This window comes from Acinonyx jubatus, chromosome D1 (genome assembly GCF_027475565.1).
Source record: "Acinonyx jubatus isolate Ajub_Pintada_27869175 chromosome D1, VMU_Ajub_asm_v1.0, whole genome shotgun sequence".
NCBI lineage: Eukaryota > Metazoa > Chordata > Mammalia > Carnivora > Felidae > Acinonyx > Acinonyx jubatus.
Genome location: NC_069390.1, coordinates 11,816,926 through 11,827,672, shown reverse-complemented (window position 1 = coordinate 11,827,672; position 10,747 = coordinate 11,816,926). Strand labels below are relative to the sequence as shown.

General features: G+C 43.3%; 1 pseudogene; it reads left to right on the top strand.

Moving 5' to 3' along the window:
- Window positions 1-7,638: 7,638 nt before the first annotated feature.
- LOC106986784 (beta-enolase-like) lies at window positions 7,639-9,646 on the top strand (annotated as a pseudogene).
- Window positions 9,647-10,747: the final 1,101 nt, after the last annotated feature.

Sequence of the window (10,747 nt, the reverse complement as noted above, 5' to 3'; positions counted from 1 at the left end):
CCATCCCACAAAGTGCTTCTGCTGCATGATTCCCAGAAGCTGCTGACCTCATGCAAATTCCTGGCCAGAAGCATCCCATAGTCCCCAAAGGTGAGGCAGTGGTGGGAGGTCGGGGTGTTGACGTGCGATATTGAGGGGGTCAGAAAGTAGCAGGCTTGTAATTCTGGTCCTTCCCCACTGCCTTTCTGCAGAGGGTTGGAGCTGCTAAGAGAATGGAGGGGGAGGCCCATCTAGACCTAATGCTGCTTCTCAGCGCATTCTGCCAGTTCTGTCATTCACCTGGGGAGGCAGCAGAGGATGACAGCTAAGGGCATGGGTTTTGGAGCCAGACTGAATGGATATGCATCCCAAGTCTGCCACTTTCCGATTGGGTGGTTTTGGGTGTGTTACTTTACCTTCCTGTGCCTTGCTCTCTTCCCATGTGAAGTGGGAATAAAATTAGCACCTTCCTCTTAAAGTTGTTATGAGCACTACAGTCTGTAGGATATAAGTACTAAGAGCCTAGCAAATGCCTGCTCAGCGCACACTGGCTGTTCATGATCATGAAGATGCCTGTGAGTTCTTCCACCTGCTTGCTGGTAACTTCACTTCCATCAGTGTGGTCCTGGAGACACGGCTCATCTGTCCTGTCACTGACTTGGTCCCAGGACCCTCTCCTGACCTCTGTGTCTCCCTCACTCATCACATCCAGGCCCCCATGTCTGAGGATGCCAGTGCTACCTTCCCAACCCCTCCTAATCCCTTCTGCTCCTCCAGGCATATGGCTCTGTTTATCACATCAGCCATGGAAATCCCTTCAACTTGGATGTGCTGGTGGACTCCTGGCCTGAGTATCAGATGGTCATCATCCAGCCTCAGAAACAGGTAGATGCACCAACCAGGACAGGTGGGGACTGGTCAGCATCAAAAGGCTGGAAGAGCCAACCCCAGTTCAGACTCACCATGGCTGCTTGTAGCATTGAAGAGAAGTTGGAGTGTCTTAAAGACACTTCATCAATGCTTGGTACCTTGGATGAGTGCCACATCCCCACGCTTCCTGTCATGGCATAGAACTCATCTAGGCAATGGTAGGATGTGAGGAGAAGAAGGAGGAAGAGAAGGAGGAGGAGGAGGAGGAGGAGACCGGCACTGGAAGGTCACCTCTAATCTGATGGAAATTTGGGACTTACTGAGTAGCAGGTGTCAGTGACAGGGGCTGAGACAAGGCCAATCTAAAGGGAAAGGTGTATGTCCAGGATATCAGAACAGTGACTTGGAAACAAACACCAGGCAGAAGTCCACTACTAAAAACTGTCTCTCAGAAGCCAGAGACAAGACTCATAATGACTGCTGTCAACTATGTGGAGACACTTCTCGTGTTAGTGGGTGTCATCCTCAGGACAACCTTGGAAAGTGAGCCTTAATATCTCTAATTTAGAAAGGGAAAACAATGCCAAGGTTGGGGGTGTCAAGTCACATGGCTGCGGGAGACCATGTGTTAAAGCATGGTCTTTGGCTTTGTCTAGTGTGACCTGAATTCAAATTTGAATGCCGATTTTACTAGGTCTGCCACCACAGGTGCAAATTTTTCTGAGCCTCAATTTCATCCTCTATAAAATGGAGATAGTAATTTCTTCACAGAATTGACTAGTTTAAGTGAGAGACCGTATATCAAAAACTTAAGTCTATAGCATATGCTGGTAAATATTATTATTGGTACTGGCTGAGGACCCACAAGGAGCAAATCATTACACTGATGTGCAAACCTACATCAGCTTTTGTCTGAAAGCCTCTGAACTTTGCCAGACATGCAGTCAGTGAACTGACACTTCAAGGCCAGCTGACTTTATTGTGGGTGCAGAAGTTGGGCCCCCAAATATTAATAATCTAAGCCAGGTCGAGCTGACCTTGCAAACCAGGTTGGGCCTGGGATGCCAAAGGCAATGAAACTGTCCCAGCTTGAGGACACCAGGGAAGCAGACAGGATCAGGTGTTCTCCACATCCTCTTTGCTACTTCTTTCCCTAGCACTGTGCCTTTGGTCTCCTGCTTCCTGATAGTATGGGTTTGGAGACTGACACTCAGTTTAGTACATTCCATAGCCCAATTCCTTCAGAGTGTGAAGGGCTCCTATTCGTTTTTATTTCAATAATTTCATATTTGGGATGTGTATTAGAGCAATAGAACCATGGCATCAAACCCATGCTTTCACATCTACGTTGCTTTGACCGAGGCCAGTTTTTAAAAAGTGAGTCAATAAATAAAAATACTAAATATGTGCAAGTGCCATGATACACATATGTGACAAAAATTGGGAAGATTCTAAGACAATACAATTTATTTTGAAATCCATTTGCCTAGCCTAATTCCATGACATATGATGTTCCTTTTGGTATTAAAAGTCAACCCAATTGTCATGAGATTATGACCAATTTTTTATTTTTATTTATTATTTTTTTAAATGTTTTATTTATTTTTTGAGAGAGAGAGACAGAGTGTGAGTGGGGGAGGGACAGAGAGAGAGGGAGACACAGAATCCCAAGCAGGCTCCAGGCTCTGAGCTGTCAGCGCAGAGCCCGACGCGGGGCTCGAACTCATGAACCAGAGATCATGACCTGACTGGAGCCGAAGCCGAATGCTTAACTGACTGAGCCACCCAGGTGCCCCAAGACCATCTTTCTTTATTCCCTGGGCCAAATTCCTTTTACTTTATGGTGTTCTAAAAATTCAAATTTACATGCAGAGGTGCCTGGGTGGCTCAGTCAGTTAAGCATCAGACTTCGGCTCAGGTCATGATCTCGCGGTCCGTGAGTTTGAGCCCCGCGTCAGGCTCTGTGCTGACACTCAGAGCCTGGAGCCTGCTTCGGATTCTGTGTCTCCCTCTCTCTCTGTGCCCCTCCCCTGATCATACTCTGTCTCTCTGTCTCTCTGTCTCTCAAAAATAAATAAACATTGAAAAAAAATTACATGCAGATACTTTACTCAGACTATCAGAGGACGTGTCCCACAAATGTTAGTGGTGTTATCCAAAAGAAGATCAAAATCCTGTTAAACACTGAAGTACTTAAGGATGAAATCATCCATTGGAGGGTCCAGATGAAACAAGGTTGGTCCTAGGTTGCTAATCACTGAAGCTGGGTCATGGGTTCATGGGGGTTTATTACACTTTTTTATTTTTGTCTCACTTCCACATTTTCGATTACAAAATGTAAAAAAAAAAAAAATTAAATAAAAGAACCAAAAAATCTGTTAACTTCCTCACCACTTCGGAACAGTAGCCAGAAGAGCAGAACTAACCCTGGGCCAGTCCTCCCTCTAAGTTGGCCCCTCACTTACTAGTTGACCCTGGGAATCTTTCCACTACACAATCTTGTTACTGACCTTCCTTCAGTCTTTCATTTGAAAAACAGGGGGTCCTTGCCACATCTGAATCCAGTGAGATGCTAATTTAAGCTACAGGTTTTGAAGTCTTCCCCAGATGTAATGACTAAGAAGCTTTAGAGAGGCGGGATGCAGCAGAATTCATGTAGATAAGGTTCCAATTTTTCCTTTGTTAGTCTTTTTTTTAAGTTTATTTATTTATTCTGAGAGAGAGAGGGACAGGGAGGGAGAGAGGGGGAGAGAGAGAGAGAGAGAGAGAGAGAGAGAGAGAGAGAGAGAGAGAATCCCAAGCAGGTTCCATGCTGTCATTGCAGAGCTGGATGCAGGGCTCAGTCTCACAAACCGTGAAATCATGACCTGAGCCGAAATCTATAGTCACATGCTTAACCCACTGACCCACCCAGGTGCCCCACTTTTGTTAATCTTTAATCACAAAGATAATATATGCTGATTATACAAGAGGGACAATCCTGTGTTGCTTTAAGAAGCTACTCTGACCTCTTCTCTTCCCCTCCTTTCCTACGCCCTGAGGTAATCAGTGCCCTACCTCATTCCAACACACATGGGGGTATTGTTATCTCTTCTGCCAAAACTTTCTGGTTTGTATTTAACTCAGCATGCACATCCCTCCAAGTCAATCAATGCAATAGTAATTCTTTTCAATAACTATGTAATATTCTGAAGAGTGAATGCACTGTCGTTAAGTCAGCCATCCTATTGCTTCAAATTGCTCATGGTTCTTTGCCACTACAAACTGTGTTTCAACAAACATCCTTGTACCTGTATCTTTACATCCTGAAAATCATTTCCTCAGTAGAACTGATTCCTGAAAGTGGTCAAAAGGTATGTGTATTTCAAAGTCTAGTAAGTGCTTCCTGATTACTTTCCCAAAAGATTGCTGCTCTTTAATTTTGTTAACCATGACTAGAAGAACTGTTTCCCCAGCACTGGATGTTACCCTCTTTTTAATTTAGGCCAAATTCGTGGATGAAAAATAGCGTGTTATCATAGACTTAATTTGCATTTCCCTAATGAGATCGGACATATTCTCATATGTCTATCAGTCATTTGGGGGTTACTTCTGAATTGTCTGTTCATATCTTTTGAGCATTTTTACACTGAGTTTTTGTGTCTTTCTTAAAATTCTGTAAGAATTTTTAAAAGTTAAGGGTACTAACATTAACGGTGTATGCCACAAATTATTTCCCAATGTATCATTATTTTTATTTTATCAATGGGGCTTTTCATTCCAAACTTTGTGAATTTTCATGTCATCAAATACACTTTCCTTTCACTATGAGTTCTGAGGTATTTTTTTTTTTAATGAAAAGGCTTTTTCCTACTCTAAAGTTATACAAATATTTAAAATGTTTTTTTTACTGTAGGCTTCTTTTTACATCTTATGTTCCAATCTTTACTTCATCCAGAATATATTTTTGAATAGCATTAATTAAGTTTCTGCTACATCTTTCTTCCATATGGCTAACTAATGATGCTAGTACTATGTATTAAATAAATCATCCCACTGAAACTTAAATATCTCTTTTTCCCTATAACAGATTTGTATATTTTGTATCTATTCCTGTACTGGAGTTTAATCTTTTGTTATGCTGTGTCAGTGGCTTTATGGTAAGTTGTAATATCTCATCAAGGACATCTCTTTTCACCATTCTTTTCCTTTATTTTCTTTTTTTTTCTTATGGATTTATGTTCTGTGTGAACTTAAATTGAGTTTTCCAGTTTCCCACCAACTATTCCAACTACCTACTGCAATTGTCATTGGCACTGGATTCATTTGTTAAAATAATTTTGGGAGGATTCAGATTTTCATGACACTAAATCTTTTCATCTAGAAACATGATATGTATTTCAATTTTCTGTTTCTGTTTTAATACCATTTGGCAAAATTTAGTGTTTTCCTACAGTAAGCCAAATGAAATAAAACCCATTCGGGGCACCTGGGTGGCTCAGTCGGTTAAGCATCCAACTTCAGCTCAGGTCATGATCTCACAGGTGGTCAGTTTGAGCCCCGGCACTGGGCTCTTCGCTGACAGCTCAGAGACTGAGACTGCTTCAGATTCTGTGTCTCCCTGTCTCTGCCCCTCCCCTGCTCATGTTCTGTCGCTCTCTCCCTCTCAAAAATAAATAAACATTAAAAAAAAAACACATTCAGTTTACTCTTGGGTATTTTATGCTTGTCACAACTGTTGGTGGAATTATTTGCCTTTTCCATTTCTGAGTACTATTACTTTGCTATTGATTTTTATTTCTGTTCTTAATTTCTAAACATGCCTCACAAGATTCTTTAAGATCCTGTTTATTTGTTTTTGGTTGGAGTCTCTTGGACTTTGTAAACACATAATACTGTAATATGCAAATACAGATTATTTGCTTCCCTTTTCCTATATAGTATTGGTTTTCTAGTTTCTTGCCTAATTATTACATGTGCAGAACCTAGCAAAATAATACCAATTAAGAGCAGCAATATCTCCATCCTTGTCTCTTTCCTGGCTTTAATGTGATGGCTTTAATAATTCACATTTGTAATTATATTTGGTCTGTCTTTACATGGTTAGAGTATTTTCCTACTATTCTTATTTTCTTAGAATTTATATTTGGAATAGCGACTGAAATTTTATGGGTTTTTTTGTATATGTTTCTTTCTATGAGAAAGTTTCTTTTTGGCAATTGATACACTCACACAATTTTTCATCCTTTAACTTAGACTACACTGAAAGACCTTCTGAGTCTTCGCCATTCTTGCCTTTCTAAAATAAACTCTATTTGCTCCTATCTACTATTCTTCTGATTTACTCCTGGATATTTTATTCAGAATGCTTGCATCTGTATTCATAAGTGAAAAGGTTCAATAAGTATCTTTTATTCCTTTTTTTTTTTTAATCAGATTTTGGATTGGGGCGGGGGGGGGGTCTTTCCAGCTGTTACCATGGCTTAATATTTAAATTGTGTGTTAAGTTTTGGTTTAGGTAGAAGTTAAATGTAAAAGAATCTGATTTGGGCCACTTTTTAAATGGTAAACATTTCCAGTTATTTCTATCAGTCAGCTGAAGTTATTTATTTCTTTGAAGATCAGTTTTGAACATGGAGGGAAATTATCTATTTCTTTTATTGGTAAACATGTTGCCTAGAGTCACATCTAAACTTCTTTTGTATTTCTCTTGTTCCCTTTGCTATCTCCTTCCTCATCTCTAGTACTGTCTGCTTTTTGCTTTTGCTTCTCTTGTTTTTTCCTTAAAATGTATTTTTTTTTGCCATTTAAAAAGGAGTTTATGGTTTTGTCTATTCTTTGTTCTATGTCTCATTTTCCACTTCATTATTTTCAGCTTTGATTTTTATGAACTGCTCCCTTTGCTTTCTTCTGGCTCACTTTGATATTCTCTTTACAATCCCTTGAATACTTTATCTCCAGTCATTCTTTCAAAATGAGGTTTCTTAACACATCTACTATTCTGAATACATCAAGGTTTTGCTTTGAGCCACACTGAGGAATCTGCATTTATTTCTACTAGCACCCCTCAATTCTTGAAGGATTATTTTTTAATGTTTATTTATTTTTGAGAGAGAGAGAGAGAGAGAGAGAGAGAGAGAGCACAACAGCAGGGGGAAGGTAATGGAGAGAGGGAGACAGAGAATCCCAAGCAGGCTCCATGCTGTCAGCACAGAGCCAGACACGGGGCTTGAACTCACGAACCGTGAGATGACCTGATGACCTGAGACAAAATCAAGAATTGGACGCTTAGCTGACTGAGCCACCCAGGCACCCCTTGAATGATTCTTTAAAATTAGTTACACTACTTTATATTTCAGTTTTCAGCAATATACTTTTCAACAAAATATACTTCCAGCTGAAACTCTCAGCCTTACTGTTGATATTTACTTTCAGAAACAAATATTATCTTTCCATGGAAGCTGTGGCTTGCAAGAATGGGATTCCAAGTCTCTCTCTTCCAAGTCCATGAGAAAAATATGACAGCAAACCACCTAGAGTGCTACCAAAACTCCTGATGACCTTATTCCTCTACTTCTGGCTATGAATGAGGTGTTCCTGTTTTCATAGGTTGATAGTCCTTTCTTTGACTCTGGGCCAGGGTGATGTCTTTGGGCAAGGGTAATGTCTCATTCAGGTTTATTTTCACTAGAGCATCTTGCCCATGCTTTAGACACTGTAGATTCTCAGTACATGAAAGCTGAAGAAAACGTTCAAGGTCATGAACTGACCTTTCACCATCCCATACAAGAGCTGACATAGATACTTCATGTTCTCCAAAGAGCCTCAATAATTATAAGAAGTTCTGAAAAATTATGAAGTCATCAGCCCGAAGATGCTCCAAAGCCATGGCAACTAGTCAGAGGCAATGGGTATCTGCATTGGTGACCCAAAGTGGGTTCCCAAGAAACAACATCAGCAGCACCTGCGATCTTGTTTAAAAATGCCAATTCTCAGGCTTCCTGAAGAAACCCTGGGAACCAGAAGGGGAACCGTAATCTTTGGTATAGGGAGTGCTCCAGTGGATTCTGATACAAGCTCAAGATTGAGAGCTACCAAGCACCTGTAGTGAGTTACTAAACAGGTGGAAGCTGAAGAAGCAGAGAGCTCTGAATCACTGACAGGGCTGCTTTCTTACCTTTCTTCCCAGGTTGTCAGGAAAGTTTGGGTGAGGAGACAAGAACTGTTATATTATCAAAGTCAATGACAGTGAAGGACACTGTTCCAGCTGCCATCTAGACTCAGAGCTCACCCTAACCCCCCAGTGAAGACATCCCAGCTCTGGCCATGCAGAAAATCTTTACCTGGGAAATCCTGGACTCAGGGACAACCCCATGGTAGATGTGGTCCTACACATGGCCAGGGGCCAATTCCAAGCAGCTGTGCCCAGAAGAGCTTCCACAGGTATCTATGAAACTCTGAAACTGAGAGATGGAGACAAATCCTGCTCCCTCAGGAAAGGGATTCTGAAGGCTGTGGGACACATCAATAAGACCCTGGGCCCCACTCTGCTGTAAAATAAACTAAGCATTGTGGATCAAGAAAAAGTTGACAAATATATGATTGAGCTGGATGGGACTGAGAATATGTTCATGTTTGGTGTCACTGCCATCCTGGGTGTATCATTGGCCATGTGCAAGGCTGGTGCAGCCAAGAATGGGGTCATGCTCTACTGGCACATCACAGACCTCACTGGGAACCCAGACTTGGTCCTTCCAGTCCCTGCCTTTGATGTGATCAGTAGGGGCTCCCATGTTGGAAACAAGCTGGCCACACAGGAGTTCATTTTTCTGCCCATGGGAGCCAGTTCCTTCAAAGAATCCATGCACATTGGCACTGAGGTCTACCACCACCTCAAGGCGGTCATCAAGGCCAAGAATGGGAAGGATGCCACCAATCTGGGCAATGAGAGCAGCTTTGCACCCAACATCCTGGAGAACAGTGAAGCCCTGGAGCTACTGAAGACAGCCATCCAGGAAGCTGGTTACCCAGACAAGGTGGTGATTGGCATGGATGGGACTGCATCTGAGTTCTATTGCAACAGGAAGTACGATTTTGACTTCAAGTCACCTGATGACTGCACTGCACACCACTGGGGAGATGCTGGGGGAGCAGTATAAGAGTTTCATCAAGAATCACCCTGTGGTCTTCATCAAGGACCCCTTTAGCTAGGGTGACTGGGTCACCTGTATCTCATTCCTCTTGGTGATTGACATCCAGATCATTGGGGATGACCTCACAGTCACCAACCCCAAGAGGATTGCCCAAGCCATTGAGAAAAAGGCCTGCAACTGGTGCTGCTGAAGGTCAACCAGATTGGCTCAGTGACCGAGTCCATCCAGGCCTGCAAACTGGCCTAATCTAATGGCAGGGGTAATGGTGAGCTACCACTCTGGGGAGACTGAGGATGCATTCATTGTTGACCTCATGGTAGGGCTCTGAATGGGATAGATGAAGACTGATGCCTCCTGCTGCTCAGAGCACCTGGTCAAATACAACCAGCTCATGTAGATTGAGGAGGCTCTTGGGGACAAGGCTGTCTTTGCTAGACACAAGGCCCCAAGACCCCACAGGACAGATTTGACCTTCAAGCCCCTCCCCTGGAAATAAATACTGGTGCCAACCAAAACCAACCAACAGGAGGGAGCCAAGATGGTGTAACAGCATGGAAGTTTTTTGTGTGTCTCACATCCATGAAATACAACACTAAACTATCCTGCACACCTAGAAAACTGATCTGAGGATTAACACAACAATATGCACAACCTGAACCACAGAATTCAGCAGGTATGTGGCATGGAGAGGTGAACTTGGAGAGAGAGTAGCTGTGGAGGGCAGGAAGCCGCTTTTGCAGGCAGAGAGAGGACAGAGACAGCAGGGGCTGGGGTGGGTGGAGAATACAGGAAAAGCACCCCTCCCCAAAAGCAGCTGGAGAGAAAGTGGAAAATTGGAAACAGCTGCAGAGACTGAACTAAAAAGGGAGAAAGGAGAAAGGAGAGGGTTTAAATTCCATTAAGACTATAAACAGGGGGAATGCAGAGAGTCTGCAACTCCACAGCTCGATACCTGGCAGTGCTCTGGTGGGAAGGGCAAATCCCCAGGAGCAGAGTGGGGTCCGGGAGTTCTTGGGCCATACCGGGAGAAGTGGTTCCACTGCTGGAAGGATACTTGATAGAGGCTGTGAGGCAGCCTGGGCCCAGCAGACCCCAGAGAACAGCCACATTCGCTGGTGCTGGAACAAGGTCATTAAGAGTGAAGCCTGGTGCCAGATATGTGTTGTGATTTTCCATAATCCCTGAAACTCTGCTGCTACACTATCTCACGAACTTTTTCTGGGGCAGGCTGTCACCTGGCCACAGTCTCTGGGCATCAGCAGCAGCACGGTCCCTTGAACCTTCCTGAGAATGGCTGGCATTCGGCCATTGCTCGGTGAGACCCTCGGCACAAGGGTGGAACAGGTCAAAGCCGCAGTCCCTCAGAAGTAAGAGGCCGGGGAAAACAGCCGCATCTGAGACAAAACTCGGGAGAGAGGAACTGCCTGGGGCCTGGTCATGGACAGTGTAAAAGCAGGGAGCGGACAAAAGCTGAATACAAAGGATGGATGTGTGATTGCTGATTGGGGAGAACAGAGTCTGGATACTAGAGACTGGGTAGCTGAGTGCTGCTATTTTCACCACTCCCCCGCATGTGCATAAGCACCTACAAGCGCCACAACAATCCATCCCAGTAGGCTAGCAGCACCATCTAGTGGAGAACAGAGCCGTTACACTAGGCCCCACCCAACTGGGCCAACCGCGCTCTTCAAGAACACAAGTCTAACCGCCTACTTAGTTTATGGACTATAAAGCGCTTCATAGTCTGACTCCTAGGGGAAAACAAA